Below are 15,789 nucleotides of genomic sequence, written 5' to 3'. Positions count from 1 at the left end.
GTTTTCTTGGATGTAATCTTTACAAAAGCAGATCATCATATCTTCCTCTCACAGAGCTGCTGGGCAGGCTCAATTTGCCAACCTTTTGGTTAGCACCTGAGTGTTTAACAATTGCATGTACACACACACACACACACACACACACACACACTTGAGGTCACCATAAGTTGGAATTGACTATGAGGGCAATAGGTTTTTATATATATATATATATATATATATATATATATATATATATATATATATATATATATATAATACTTAAAATTCAATCTAGAATTCAAGGCTCCAGGAATGAACAGAATACCAATTGAGATGTTCCAATGAACAGATGCAGCACTGGAAGTGCTCACTCATCTATGCCAAGAAATTTTGAAGACAGCTACCTGGTCAATCTACTGGAAAAGATCCATATTTATGCCTATTCCCAAGAAAGGTGAGCCACCTGAATCCAGAAATTACTGAAAAAATATCATTACTATTACATGCAAGTAAAATTTTGCTGGAGATCATTCAAAAGCAGCTGCAGCAGTATATCAACAAGGAACTGCCAGTAATTCAAGACCAATTCAGAAGAGGACGTAGAACCAGGGATATCATTGCTGATGTCAGATGGATCCTGGCTAAAAGCAGAGAATACCAGAATGATGCTCACCTGTGTTTTGTTGACTATGCAAAGGCATTCGACTGTGTAGATCATAAATTGTGAATAACATTGTGAAGAACAGGAATTACAGAACACTTACTCATGCTCAGGAGGAACCTGTACATAGATCAAGAGGCAGTGGTTTTAACGGGACCAGGGGATACTGTGCGGTTTAAAGTCAAGAAAGGTGTGCATCAGGGTTGTATCCTTTCACCATACCTATTCAGTCTGTATGCTGAGGAAATAATCCAAGAAGCTGGACTATATGAAGAAGAACGGGGCATTGGGACTGGAGGAAGACTCATTAACAACCTTGCATATGTAGATGACACAACCTTGCATGCTGAAAGTGAAGAGAATTTGAAGCACTTACTGATGAAGATCAAAGACCACAGCCATCTGTATGGATGACACCTCAACATAAAGAAAGCAAAAATCCTCACAACTAGACCAATATGCAGCATCACAGTAAACAAGGAAAAAATTGAAGTTGTCAAGGATTTCATTTTACTTGGATCCACAATCAACACTCATGGAAGGAGCAGTCAAGAAATCAAAGGATGCATTGAATTGGGAAAAATCTGTTGCAAAAGACCTCTTTACAATGTTGATAAGCAAAGATGTTACACTGAAGACTAAAGGTGTGCCTGACCCAAGCCATGATGTTTTCAATTGCCTCATATGTACACAAAAGCCAGACAATGAATAAGGAAGATGGAAAAAGAATTGATGCCTTTGAATTATGCCCCATCAGAAAGGAAATGTTCATAGTCAAGTAAATTTAGGAAGTACTACATACTAGCACATTAACACTGTGTTGAGAGATCACAAAGTACATTAGAATCTTTAAGACTATGAAAAATACAGCAGAAGAAGTCCTGTTAGAGTTTGTTTAAATCAGTATTTCTCAAACTTATTTAATGATATAACCATTTCTTTAAGAACTCCAATTACCAAATATCACTTTCCTTTCTCATACTTGCTACCTATTATTATTGATTTTAACCTGCCTTCAGAATCTTAACCTTTCTGACTTCTTTGTTGGCTTATTTATTTATTTTCCCTACCTGAAACATCTTCTGGATTTCTAATAAGCTAGAACAGAGAGAAGGGCTGTCACTCCCTTTACCAAGTTCAGATTCCTGATCCAATGTAAAGGGAATTTCGCTGGGGTGTGGCCTTGGCCTGCACCACCTTTTATTTCTCAAGAGATAAAAAGGAAAGGGAAGCAAGCAGAGAGTGGGGGACCTCATACTACCAAGAAAGCAGCACTGGGAGCAGAACGTGTCCTTTGGACCTGCTCCTGAGAAGCTCCTTGACCAGGGGAAAATTGATTACAAGGAATCTTCCTCCAGAGCCAACGCAGAGAGAACGTCATCCTCTGGAGCTGACACCCTGAATTTGGACTTGAATAAATTTTTCTTAGTTAAAGCCATTCACTTGTGGTATTTCTATTATAGCAGCACTAGATGACTAAGACACTAGCTTATAAGGAGCCCTGGTGGCACAGTGGTTAAGCTCTCAGCTGCTAACTGAACAGTTGGAGATTCAAAACCACCAGCCACTCCATGGGAGAAAAGATTTGGCAGTCTGCCTCAGTAAAGAGTTACAGCCTTGGAAACCCTATGGGGCAGTTCTACTCTGTCCTGTAGGGTTGCTCTAAGTCGAAGCTGACTAGATGACAATAGTTTTGGTTACCTAGCTTATTCTTACAGCAAATCCAAGGGTTACACATCTCAGTTAGGAACACAAATATAAATTTCTCCTTTCAGGATTTCCTTAATGGTCATCTTTCTTGGACATCTTTTCCTGGCCCCTCCTTTAGTACACTCTTTATCCTCTGGGCTCAAGTGCTCATGAAGAGTTGTCTCTTTTACCTAACTGTCAGCTTCCCATGTGGGCAATGAGCAAAATGTCAGCCACTCTGCCATAAATACTTTCACACAGTACCTAACAGAATCCTTCATTCCAAACTCACTTGGTTTAAAACAATGCTGAATACGCCTTTTTGCATGAGAGTCAATTAAGGAAATATAAAAATATTTTCAAGCTGCATTTTTAAAATCAAAGTGAATGTAGCTTTATTGAGTCCCATGGAAACATTTCTAAATATTGCCGTAATTAAGAGTACTGCTTTATTAAACAGAAGCTTGTTAATAAACAAATGGCATTGCTTTTAAAGCCACCAAAATGTTCCCATCTGGCCCTATCTGAGATGTAGCTTCTCATGGAACATCTGTATTCATTCATGTCTCACATTTGTAAAGTTCTTTACAACTCAGAAAATGAATTCACAGAGATTTTCTGATTTCAGACTGGAAGTTACTCTGCAGAGGATGTATCATCGTTGTACCCATTTTATAGTTAGGGAAATCACAGTGCAAAGAGGTACAGCAGAATTTTCCAAGGTCACTTTGCTGAGCTTGAACTAATGAATTGATTGCATTTACTACCACATTTACTTAGAGCCAAAGAAAAGCAGGTCCCTTGCTAGGCCACAGAACATGGAGAAGAGAAAGGCAGGATCCCAAACAGCTTCCCATCCAAACCTGACTTTCCATGGTTATTGTATCTCCTCCATATGTGGGCTGAGAGGGCCAGGTATATCACCTAAACAGCACCTGTGTCTCCAAAGTTCTCAAAAGGGATGGCTGCTCTAAGCTGGTCCAAGGGCGTCAGCCTGATTTCGGCCTGCATCAGGGCCTGGGGGTATTACTTCCCACCATACCTGATCTCTACCCTGGCTGTCACAGGCCTGGGAACGAGAAATTCTAAAGGACTTTTTACAGAGTCTAAGGCATTTCCCTAAGTCTAGCACTGCTTCTCAAGCCTGAGCCTGCATCACGATCACCTGGAGAGCTTGTCAAATCACAGTTTTCTGGGCTCTACCCCAGAGTTTCTGATTCAGTAGCCTGGCGGCAGGGGGGCAGAGGACAAGGGATTTGTATTTCTTACCATTTGGAGGTGATTCTGATGCCCTTGGTCTGGGGAGCACACTTTGAGAACCACTCCCTAGAGTCTCTTTCTCCCTCTCAGCAAACTGCACTCTATCCATTCATTTGCTTTTTCAAAGGGTTGAGATGCTTATTTTGAAATTAGATCTTGAGTCCTTCTAGAGGTCAGGTAGTTCCTCCAGTCATGAATCTCAAGTTGCTCAGTTACAGAACCAGAGCACAGCACCTTGACTATAAGTGTTCCAAGACCAATCATTAATGCCAGCCCTGCCAATATGTAAGTTTCTAACCTAATTGAGCAATTGGATGCCTTTATTTTCTCATGTTTCAAAGGAGGTGATAGTCCAACTCAGTAACTTACATGAAGATAAAATTATACCCCATATTGAAAAGGATCTGATAGTTTTTACTTTAAAAGGTAGTGATACAGACATAAAAATCTAGATGAGATTTTTCCCTTTTGTGAAACTGACTAGTTACCAGGAGAAAGCTACTTGTCTCAAAAGACACAGCAAGAAAAGGCAGAATCAGAGAGTGCAGGTCTATTCATTCCCCTTCCAGATTTCCCCCAGGTACGCTACTCCACAACAATAACAATAGTAGATAAATACTCAAATGGGGTTTGGAAAGCCTAATATAGAACCCTGACAAGAAATAAAGTGATCCATCCACTCCTCTAGGTATCAATTTCAATGGTTCCATTAGTAATAGAATTTCTCCTCTGGATGCATAATTGATAACAAAATAAAAATAGATCTTTAATCTAAGTATCTAAGCACAACACATATTACAGTGCAGCAATCATTCCTGCAAAACTCAGGGGTGTGATTTCATTATGCCAAGTTTCAAATTCCCTTAAAGCTCCTCGATGAGGCTTTCAGCAAAGCTCAGTCTGAGAGATGTTTATGTTCTCAGTTGGAGGGGGTTAACACCTTCTTTGGTGAGGGAGGGTCTCTTTCATTTCCTAAAAATAATCCTATCAAAGCCAATGTTTCAATCTTCTTAAGATAAATAATCTAAACCTCCGACTCCAAGAATAATAGCAAGACAATAAGTGACTTGGGCTGAAGGTGAGAAAGGGGGATATCAAGAAATCATCTAATAGATGAGGAAACTGAGGAAATGGTTTCAGGATGCACTGGGTTGCCTTTTTCTAAAACTGGGAGCTTAAACAGTTTAGAATTGCAGATAGTTTACTTGAGATAAAAGTCTGTGGGAATATTAATGATTTTTTAGAGGCCAGCAGAGGGAATGCAATTTTGTTTCATTCAGTTCAACGAGCATTAAGTAAGTGCCTACTGAGTACTTGGCAGTACACTAGTCACTGGAAATACAACAATGAGGAGATCAGAGCCTCTGTCCTCAAGTGATTGGTAAAAGCCATGTTGCAATGGTTCGCTTCAGTTTTATGTTTAGACTTACATGGCAGAAGTTCAGCACAGATCACATGGGACAAATTCATATGTAATGTGTTTTTGTTGTTAGATTTTATTTTTCAGAGCAGTTTAGGTATACAGAACAATACTGTTGTTAGTTGCCATCAAGCCAGGCCCTGATTCCTGGTGACCGTGTGCACAGATTCGTCCCAGTCCTGTGCCACCTCCATGATCGGTTACAGATAGGACTGCTGTGATCCATAGAGTTTTCATTGGCTGACTTTCAGAAGTAGATCACCAGGCCTTTGTTACTAGTCTGCTTTAATCTGAAAGCTTTGCTGAAACCTTTTTAGAAATCACAGCAACACACAAGACTCCACTGAGGGACAGGTGGTGGCTGTGGATGAGGTGCATTGGCCAGGAGCCAAACCTTGGTCTCCCACAAGGAAAGCAAGAGTTTTACCACTGAACCTTACGTGGGTTCAGTTCAGGTCAACAAACACATATTGAGCACTTAGTATGGGGTAAGGGGTGGTACAAGGAGCACACAATAAATAAGACATAGTACCTGCTCTCAGATTGTGATCCAGCTTCTCTTAAGAATGCCAGAAGGAAAAAGAATGATATAGTACGTGACAAACATTCAGTCAAGGGAAGAATCATTTAGAATTCCTAAGAAATATACTTCATCAGTAAAAAGCGTCTATGTCTTTTCAGTGCCTGACTTTGGGTCCTGAGTTCATAGAATTCCCATGTGCTTGGCTATGGGGGAGCAACTAAAAATATAATAGCAGTAATATACATGTCATCCCCATACATAGGCCTAAGCACATTTTAACTTGGATTGTTGTCTTTGATTTGTTCCCCATTTAGGGGCATTAATGTTGACTCAAGGGGGAGGTAAGTGTTTACAAAACAACTTTGAATTTAGGAAAAGAGATGAAATTGCTCAGATCATGTGAGACAAAAAGATGTTCTAGAATCAGAATAACTATTTCTTCTTCTATGTCTCTGCTCTACCACATTCTGATTTTTAGCAAAAGAGTCCCGTATGGCACTTCATTTTTTGATGTTCTTCAAGATTCTCGAAGGCAGGAACGTTGTTTTATCTTTCTAGACTACCACAGAGTCTCACGCATACAGGACTCCCAACATGTTATCAAACACAGAAGCCTAGAGAATACCAGCAAGTATGGGGCAGAGAGAAAGACCAATGACACTCATTGTATGGCTTCTTGATACTCTATTACAGACATCTATGTCTCTTACTATTCCCTACAATAAACTATCAATAAATATTGAGAGAAGAAAAGGCAAGAGGAAGAAAGATGAAAGTCATTACGTAATTCTAAAAAACATCTAGGGGGAAAAAAAAAAGCCTGGAAAGAATTGTGCCAGAATTTCTATACAGTAAGGTTATGGGTGATCTTTTTCATATTTTTATGTCATTTATGAATTTTCTAAAATTAGTAGGTCTTAGCTTTACAATTACTTTGTGAATTGCAAAATTGACTATATATGTTTCCTTTTCTCTTGGCTGTTAGCAAGATTAAAGACAAATTTATGGGTACTATATGGTAATTATCGTAATTAATATAAGCTTTTTCTTTTCTTTTTTTTTTTTTTGGCTAAGTGGTTATGACTGGTCAGATCAGTAATCTGAATAAAATGGAAATGTGTTGAATATATAGTAAGCCCTCATGTAAGAGCAGTGCCAATTACCATGCTTGTATTTACAATTGCTATAATATCAGGGAAACTAGCAATGAACAATAATCTTTTATTTCTTTCCCAGGGTATAAATTAATGTTCCTTCTTTTGCAAAGGTTTTTATAAAAAAGAATTCTAATTTAAAATATGAAATGAATAATATTTGCAAGTAAAACCACAAAAACTCCTGGGGCCTATATTTCTTTAATGTTGGAAATGTTTGTTGAAAGTTTTATTTCCTGTTTTTTTATATTTAATGAACATGACTTTGCCTCCAGAGACTCTAGTTTTTCTGATACACTACCCAAAAGCACTTCACACAGTATCGTATTCAAATCTATTTTTAAATGCTTAGATTATATTAGCAGTAATTAGTGTTTCATGTACATTTTTTATATATAATATTCAACCTCTGGAATTAATTTTGAAATGCGTGTTCCCAAACCTCTAATCAGGGTTTTATTTATCTGAATAAGTAAGCTAAAACCTGGTGAAATCGCAAAGGTTTTCCATGTTACTCACAAGAAATACTTTTATTTAAAGGGTCCACTGTCTTAGTTTGTAGTTGCACAAATTTAGGAATTATTTTTGTCAGCACATTCATGAGTCCTAGACAGGGCATTACGGGGAACTCGCAAAGCTTAATGTGGAAATGATATTGCTTTCAGGAAGCTTTAAGTCTAATTGAAAAAAATAAGATACGAAAACACATGCATTGAAAACACGAGAGAAAATGAGAAAGGCTAGAAGATAAAGTGCTGTGGAAACAAGAGAAGGGAACGAGATCCTAAGTGGCATATGAGTAGGAATTGGATGAATAAGATGCAGATAGATGGGGATGGTTACCACAAGCATTACAGCTTTGAGCTCTTATCTATTGTATTAAATTGTAACTACTGGCTTACATGACTATCCCTGTTCACTAGACAATGATCTCTGAAAGCCTGAACCGTGTCTTATCCCGTTTGTATAACTTTAGCCCCTAAAATAGTGGCCGAAACATAGCATGTGGTGATTTTTTTTTTTTTAATGTTCAATGACTAGAATGTGGAAAAAACACAATAATGGTAAATTGTGGCAGCTTTTTTTTTTTTACGAGAATGGTGTATAAAGCAGTGATGAGATCAATTTCTTGTATGAAGAGGAGTTGTGAGAGACCAAGTGAGGAATGTGGTTGGGCACAGCTTTTAGAAGGTCTGGAATGTCAGGTTTGAATTTATTCTATATGTAAATGAGGATAGAAAATGATATTGTCGAGTTATGGGAAAGGTTGGGGGCGGAAGGATGTGAGGAAGGTATTATCACCTGGTTAGAGATAATACTGGTCTGTGATTTAGTAGGGTGTCCCTGGGTGGTGCACACGGTTAACCCGCTTCACTGTTAACCAAAAGATTGAAAGATGAGTCCACCCAGAGGCACTTCAAATGAAAGGCCTAGCCATCTACTTCTGAAAAGTCAGCCATTGAGAACACTGTGGAGCACAGTTCTACTAGGACTCACGTGGGGTTGCCATAATTCAGAGTTGACTCGATGGCAACTGTTTACAATAAAATTAGAGACAGGAAGGATGGAAAGCAACGGTGGTAGACAGAGTAGATGTGCCACTTGTAGGGACTTGGCAACAGAGTGAATTTAGGACTCAACAGAAGAAAGAGGAATGACTGTTAACTGAGATGAATGTTTTCCACCTCAGCTGTTGAGGGAAAGTGTTTCCATTATTAAATGGAAAAGGAGTAAATATGTAAGAGAGGATTGGTGCATTTATTTTGACTATTGATGTTGTTAGTTACCTTTGAGTTGATTCCAACTCACGAAGGCCTTATATGTGCAGAGTAGAACTGCTCCATAGGGTTTTCAAGTCTGTGACCTTTCAGAAGCACATCACCAGGCCTGTCTTCCGAGGAGCCTGTGGACATGTTTGAACTGCCAACCTTTTGGCTAGTAGTCGAATGTTTAACTGTTTGTACTGCCCAGGGGCTATTTTGACAGTCGCCAAGCCAAAACCAAACCATTGCCTTTGAGTTGATTCCAACTCATAGCGACCCTATAGGACAGGGTAGAACTGCGCCCATAGCATTTCCAAGGCTGCAATATTTACGGAAGCAGACTGCCCCATCTTTCTCCCTTGGAGTGGTTGGTGAATTCAAACTGCTGACCTTTCAGTTAGCAGACAAGAGGCTTAACCACTTCGCCACTAGGTGTAGAACACCCAGCTTTATGTCACCAACTAGTGCTCAAATTTAACCCTGGTGGTGCAACAGTTAAGCACTCAGCTGCTAACCTAAAGGTTGGTGGTTTGAACTCACCAGCCGCTCCAAGGGAGAAAGATGGGGCTGTCTGCTTCTGTAAAGATTACAGACTTGGAAATCCTATACGGTAATTCTACTTTGTCCTATAGGGTTGCTATGAGTCGGAATCAACTGGATGGCAAAGAGTTTGCTTTTTTGCTTTCTTTGTTTATTTGTTTTAACCTTCAACTGAGAGCTATCTCCTGGACACAATAGCCTCCTCATTCTAAAATATGTGAATGATTGGTTCTAATTTGAAAATAGAATTTATTCATTTTATTTTCACCTCCACTTTTACATAAGTAATACATGTTGCCAAATAGGGCCATAAAGAAGCTTAACAATTGTCAAGCTGAATTATCACTCCAACACAAACCCTATTTTTTTTCTAAATAGTAAGTGTGTTTTTTATTTGCATTTTTGTTTTTAATCTGAATGAACTAAATACTCATTCACTGGCCAAAGCCTGAAGAATCCTTGGAGTATAGTCTGCATTTTATTCACCATAGTGGCTGCTACAAAGAAGGTGTAAATTTTTTTTTTTCCCTGAGTCAGTGGGTATTGTCCATTTCCCTGCCGTGGCGGTAGGAAATTTCTCAATCTTATCCTGAGTAGACATGTTCTTAGACACCTCTCATCTTTCTCAGAGACCCAAATGACTCCAACTTAGGGAATATGTGATTTTTTCAAATATATTATTCATTCTTAGGCCCTTTTCTCATTAGAAACCCTTTCTACAGTCAATCAACAACATTGAATAGCAATACAGAAATGGCTTTTTGTAGCCCACTGACAAATGTAGAATAGTAGCTTCATTTGATAGCACTACTTTAGCCCATTTAGACAAAAACATTGGGTACCTACAAATCACTCAAATAAAGAAAAATACTAAACAATACAAAGAGCAAATGTCATGTATCAGAAAAGCGAGATTTGGTATTAATGATTTCATACCATATTGGGAAACAAAACTAACACTTTTTTACACTTTCATGCCATAATTTTGCTGTATTTGGTTTTAATATATAAGAGGATATGACTGACCCTAAGGTCCCTGGGTGGCACAAATAGTTTGCACCAGACTATTGATCAAAAGGTTGGGGGTTCAGATCCACCCAGCTGCCTGGTGATCTGCTTCCGTAAATATTACAGCCAAGAAAATGCTATGAAGCAGTTCTACTTTGTAACACATGGGGTCATCATGAGTCAAAATCAACTCAGTGGCAATGGGTTTCGTTTGGTTTCAATGACTGATCCTATAACGCTGTGTTACAATGATTGTCAACTGCACATCACACAATTCCTTCAACCCCACTCACAGGACCTGGTGGTTAATTTTCACTCTAGTGGCTGGGCTTCCTCTCCTCTCACTTTCTTATTCAGTCCTGCCCTAATGATCAAGACACTCCAGTCTTAGCTCCCTTCACATGAGTCAAGACCAGTTAGCGTTGTCCTGCAACCACTAAAAATTCTTATTGACATTAAAGAGAGCGTGCAGTCTACGTGAGTCAGGTGACTCGGCTTTTGAAGCTATTTTTACAAGGAAAAACCAGGGAGAAAGTACAATTCACAGTGATTTCTGAGACTATTAAACCTGATGGTTGCCATAAAGCCCGTCTGTCTGCTCTGCCATTTGTGAGGGTTTATATGGGATCAAGCCCTGTGAGTGGTGTTCATGAGGCAGATCAGTGGCGCAACCCTGTGTTGGAAACTAACAGGCCATTACTGACTCGTTGTCTATTCACTTCGGATTGTTTCCATGGAGGATTTATAGAAACAATACCAAGGTGGCACCAAGGTGGCTATCAATGCTGTTTACAGACAATTTAGAGGAATAAACCTGCAGTTATGCCCTGGCTGCTTCCCTTGTGGTCCTGGGGCATAGTGTTCTAATCCTATTGTGACGTGATTGTTTCACCATAAAGTGCTCCACAGAGGCCTGTAATTGGCGTACAGGTTCAAATTAGATTGCTGTGTGTTTAGGAAAGCAGGGGTCATTTCACATCAGCACCTCTCATTAAGAAGCAGGCGGTGAAGTTCTCTATTACAAGAAATCTAATGTATATATAATTTTTTATTATAAAAACAACACCCAGGGCATATACTCACTGACAAACGCATGTATAACCCATCTTGTCTTTCATCACCATGAGGAGGAGGGTAATGTGAAAATGCAAAACACATTCCTGAGAACTGCAATTAAATATTTATAAGCACGTACCCTGGAACACCAGCTTTGGAAGCTAGTAAAGGGAGTGAGGAGGGGAAATAATGTAAAAGTCCAACAATTAGCTCTGCTTTCTTCTAGTAATATGAGGACATGATGGTAGCCTTTCTTTGGAAGCTAAGGATACTTACGGTGCCTATGCTTTCAGCTCTAGTGATGGGTGAATTCACCTGAGTTTTTAGGCTAAAAAAACACTCTCTTCCTAAACTCCCTGGATTCTCTTCAAAATCACCCACTAAGAGTTTCCAAACACCTGACAGCAAAGTGCATTTATTAAAGGATTACCTACATATGGTGAAGACTACGCACTGGGAAGTGGACAAACAGTCCTCCAGTAGAAAGAAGAGTAAAAATTTCACAGTCTGATGCTGTAAGTGAATAAACACTTTTCAGGTCTTTGCTTCAGCCTTCCTGAAACCCACGGAGGAAAAAAATCAATACTCAAAGAAGGCTGAAATAAGAAGAAAGTTATGTAAGCCAAAAGGGATGTAATGTTGGAAAATAAAGAAACGAAACAGAAAATGAGTTGTTAGTATGAAAGGAGAAGGAATATGAGGGACAGTGAAAGAATCAAGACACAAAATGTACTATGTGACTGTATTAAAAAGTCAGAGATGGGAGTAAAGGAAAAGAGGTGGTAAGAGGGGAAAAAGAATGGGGAGGGAGTACAGAGAGAAACAAGAGACACTTCTGGCTTCAAAAAGGGAAATTCATTTGTTTCAAGATGAGTCAAAACCGTGGAAGAATGTGGAGCAACCATAAGCAGAGTTTCCTGTTACAGAAGAAGTCAACTTGTGTGCACATATGTGTGCGTGCACACACGTGAACACACACACAAACTCGAGAATTTCTCTGGCATCCAAAACACAGCTGTTAGCCATCAGCTATGGAAATGAGTCTCAGAGAGACCAGCACAAGGTCCCAAAGTCAAGGAGTCAGTAGATTCTTCATCACCCCCTCCTGCCAGCCTTCCCGATCCTCTGTAGCGCCTTCAGGAGACCGCCTCAAGACGACCCCGGGACTGCAGATGCTGTACCTTCTGCACAGCAGCCCGTGAATTCTCTGCTTTCTTGCTTGGACACATTAAGCAGGCATAATTACCCACTGGCAACTGCTTCTGATTTACTGTCTTCAGGGACCTATGATGTTCAAACCTGCTGGGATAAAAGACCTTCCCAAAGGCTCAGAAGCATAACCTAACAACAGCATCCAGGGAAACAAGGTTCAGCCTTGCCCACAATGGCTACAACCACCAACCAAAAGGCCATCTTCATATATGTGCAGTTTCAATAGTTTCATAGGTCTTCTGGTGACATTGCGTTCTTTCCAAACACAACACAAGAGACGGACCATCCATGCCATTGTCCCACAGGAAGAGGACATTCCCAGGTGATGACTTCTTGGTGGAATCAATCCAGGACCTCCATGTGGCTATTCCTATATGCTCTGAATCCCTAGGAACCAACCCCACTCCCACAGTGCCAGCTGCCTTCTTGCTAATATACTCTTCACTATGATTTCTTGGAGCCCTGGTGGCATAGTGCTTAAAAGCTCAGTGATTTCTTGGAAGGACCTAAATATGTGCTTCTTTGCTTGGCAGTGATCTTAGTGGCAATTGCCAATGAGTGGACTGTCTCCAAGATGTCCCAGTGACACTGGCCAGAAGTCTTGTCGCTCCTATCCTTTGTCCTGGAAAGGATTGTAGTTTGGTGAAAAAAGGCATAAATAGGTTGTGTGACCTTGAGACTATCTCTAGAGCTCATCATCTAGAAAATGAGCACGGGAGAACTAGATAATCTCTAGTTCCTTCTGTGATAATTATATTACTGGTGCTTTGAGGGGTTCTTCTTTCTTAAATCCTGCATGCTTCTCAGACTTGGATCCATTCCCAATGTGATCCTTTATCAGCCCTGTACGGCTTCATCAACAGTTTTCTCCAAGGTGAAGGCTTTATAGTGAGTGCTCAGATAGCACCCTCTGACTCTCTTTTACAAGTAAAGAGAATGAACACTCTATATCCCGTATGAAACCCTAGAACTTCAGTGGTTTAAGCAGATTCCTTTCACCACAAAAAGCTCTGTTACGTAATGTAACTATTAGGCTAGGCAGAACTTCATCTGATGACAAATGATAGGTCACAGAAAGTTCATGCCCAATAACTGAAGTTGCACACGAGTATTACCAGGAACACACATATGAAAAGACGCAGGGGCCATCAATAACCATGTTTGTTCCCGATAATTATTATTAGTTCAGTAATAGTTATTGCCACCCTCTTTCTTTCTGCTGATTTAGTGAAGAGCAACTAATAACAATGAGGGGTCAAATGTACAAACCAAAGGGTGCTCTCCTTGCCCAGACACATAGTTTCTAATGAGCTAGTAAATGCTCAGTGTTTGCGGGTGTGTGCTTAACCCAAGAAAATTAAACTTGCCGTATGGCAGGGGAGTTTCCGACTACCATATTCTCTTTTCTTTCTACTAAATCATAGACCCACCATAAGCTTTCTTTGAAGCCCTGCAATGTAGCAAAAGAATTCCCCTTCTGGCTGCACTTTGAATCTTCTTAAAACCTAATTCAAAGTATTGTCATTCTTTTGTAGACACAGGTCTATAAACTCATTCTCTAGATAGAAGTTATGAAACAAAACATGGGGACTTCTGAGACATAAAGGGTTCCTTGGTAATTAAGATAAAATAAGGAATCCCACACCGGCTCTCTATTACAGATCTGGGAAACAGCTCAATACCTCACTTCACTGGGCTGAAGCCCATTTGAGCCATCGAGTTCAAAACTCCTGTATTATTATTCTTTGATGTCTACAGCTTAGTAGCACAAAGCTGGTCTCCAAGCACTTACTCTCTATAAAGAAACTCCAAATGTTTGGCCTTTGGGCTGTAAATATTGTGTCACCATTGATTTTTAACATATAAAGTGTATTTTCCTGAATGTCAGGTATTTTCAAAGTGCAGGGCCTCCCAAGAGCACAAAGTAGAAGGAATTAAAGATGGTTTAAAAGCTAGAGCTACAAACGAGCAAGGGAAGGAAGAAACAAAAGGAAGAGATGAATGAGAACAATATTCCAAGTACTGTGTTCTCTTTCATGTTTTAGTTTAAAATGTTACATAAAAATTTATCTCATTGTCACTAAAGACATTTTAACATCAATATTGTAAGTTCTGTTCTTTTAAAACCAACTTTCTATTCTAAAACACTGTGTAGAGTTGTACAGGGAGAGCTCTTTGTAAGAACCTTATTTGTTTCTACATCTCTTTAGTTACACTTCATAGTAAAGATATTTTCAAAATTTTGTTAAACGAATCAATTCTATCAATTTTCAACTTCCCAGAAAACAAAATTATATTTCAAAGTATGTGTTGTCAAATATCCGGTTGGAACTCTTATTCAAATTAGAAAATAAAATTATTAGGAGATAATTCTGAGTGGTTGCTTACACATTGAAAAGCCTGGCTAACATTGCTATTTTAATTTTTGCTATGGTGTTGAATATAATCAGATTTAAAGCAAACCAAGTGACAATTTGCTGTTTTTCATAAGTTAGGAGAAATGTCCTGAGCTGCATCCCAGACCTGGGGTGATCACCTTGCTCTTTCTTTGTCAGCCTCCTGTGCCAAGTCAAAATCGGGCCACTGAGTTCAGCTTCTGACCTCCTAGATGCAAGCCAAGATGTCCCTTGGGATTCGGATGAGCTAGGAGAGCTATTCTCTTTCCTTCGATCAATCAGACCCTCAGGAGACAGATGCAACTCAAGTTAGGAAAAATCTCTTTATACAAAGCATTCCTGATTCACATTTGCCTGTGTGTGAAACTCACAGAAGTAACGGTTTTGTCACCTATATTAAGAAAACATACAGTAAATATCACTAGACAAAGCTGAAAATCCCTCATTGCTTTATAAAAGCTTGACACCTCATGCACCTACGAAATGCAAATGGCTATTGAATTTCGGAACAGTTTGAAATGTAGACTTGTAACTTAAAAGTCCAAAAGAATACAATTGCAAAACCAGAACACTGTGGGAACAGACCCAAAGGACCTGAAGAAATAGAGTTTTAACGAGCAAATGTGGCAAATTTTTGTAAATATAAAAAGCTGGGAGAAAATGCAAAAAATGTCCCTGCCAGCTTTATTCCAATTACGGCAAAACCTGTGAAAGCCGGAACGTATATAAGGCGAAACTTGTCAAAGAAGGAAAACTCAAATACTTTTCACTAAATAGAGAGTGACAGAAAAGTGGTGGCTGCACCCTGTCAGTGGCGGAAAGCTTGTGAGATCCGGAAAAACAAGGCAGTCTTGTCAAGTTCTGGCTTTCACAGGTTTCACCGTACTTACTAATCTTTTCTCTTATAAATCTGTAAGGCTTGCTTGGAAATTTTAGGGTGACTGTGAGTCTTGTAATTCATTTATCCCACGGTCCCTTGAATCCCCATTCTTTACCTCATGTAACTCTTCCTGGCCGTCATACTTGACTGGAAAAATGCATTGATACCTCTTTATCGTCAATTTATCTAGCAATAAATATTCACGTCCCTGACCATGTTCTATCTACGCTTAACACTACATTCGT

Source organism: Elephas maximus, chromosome 14 (assembly GCF_024166365.1).
Source record: "Elephas maximus indicus isolate mEleMax1 chromosome 14, mEleMax1 primary haplotype, whole genome shotgun sequence".
NCBI lineage: Eukaryota > Metazoa > Chordata > Mammalia > Proboscidea > Elephantidae > Elephas > Elephas maximus.
This window is presented reverse-complemented; position numbering follows the sequence as displayed.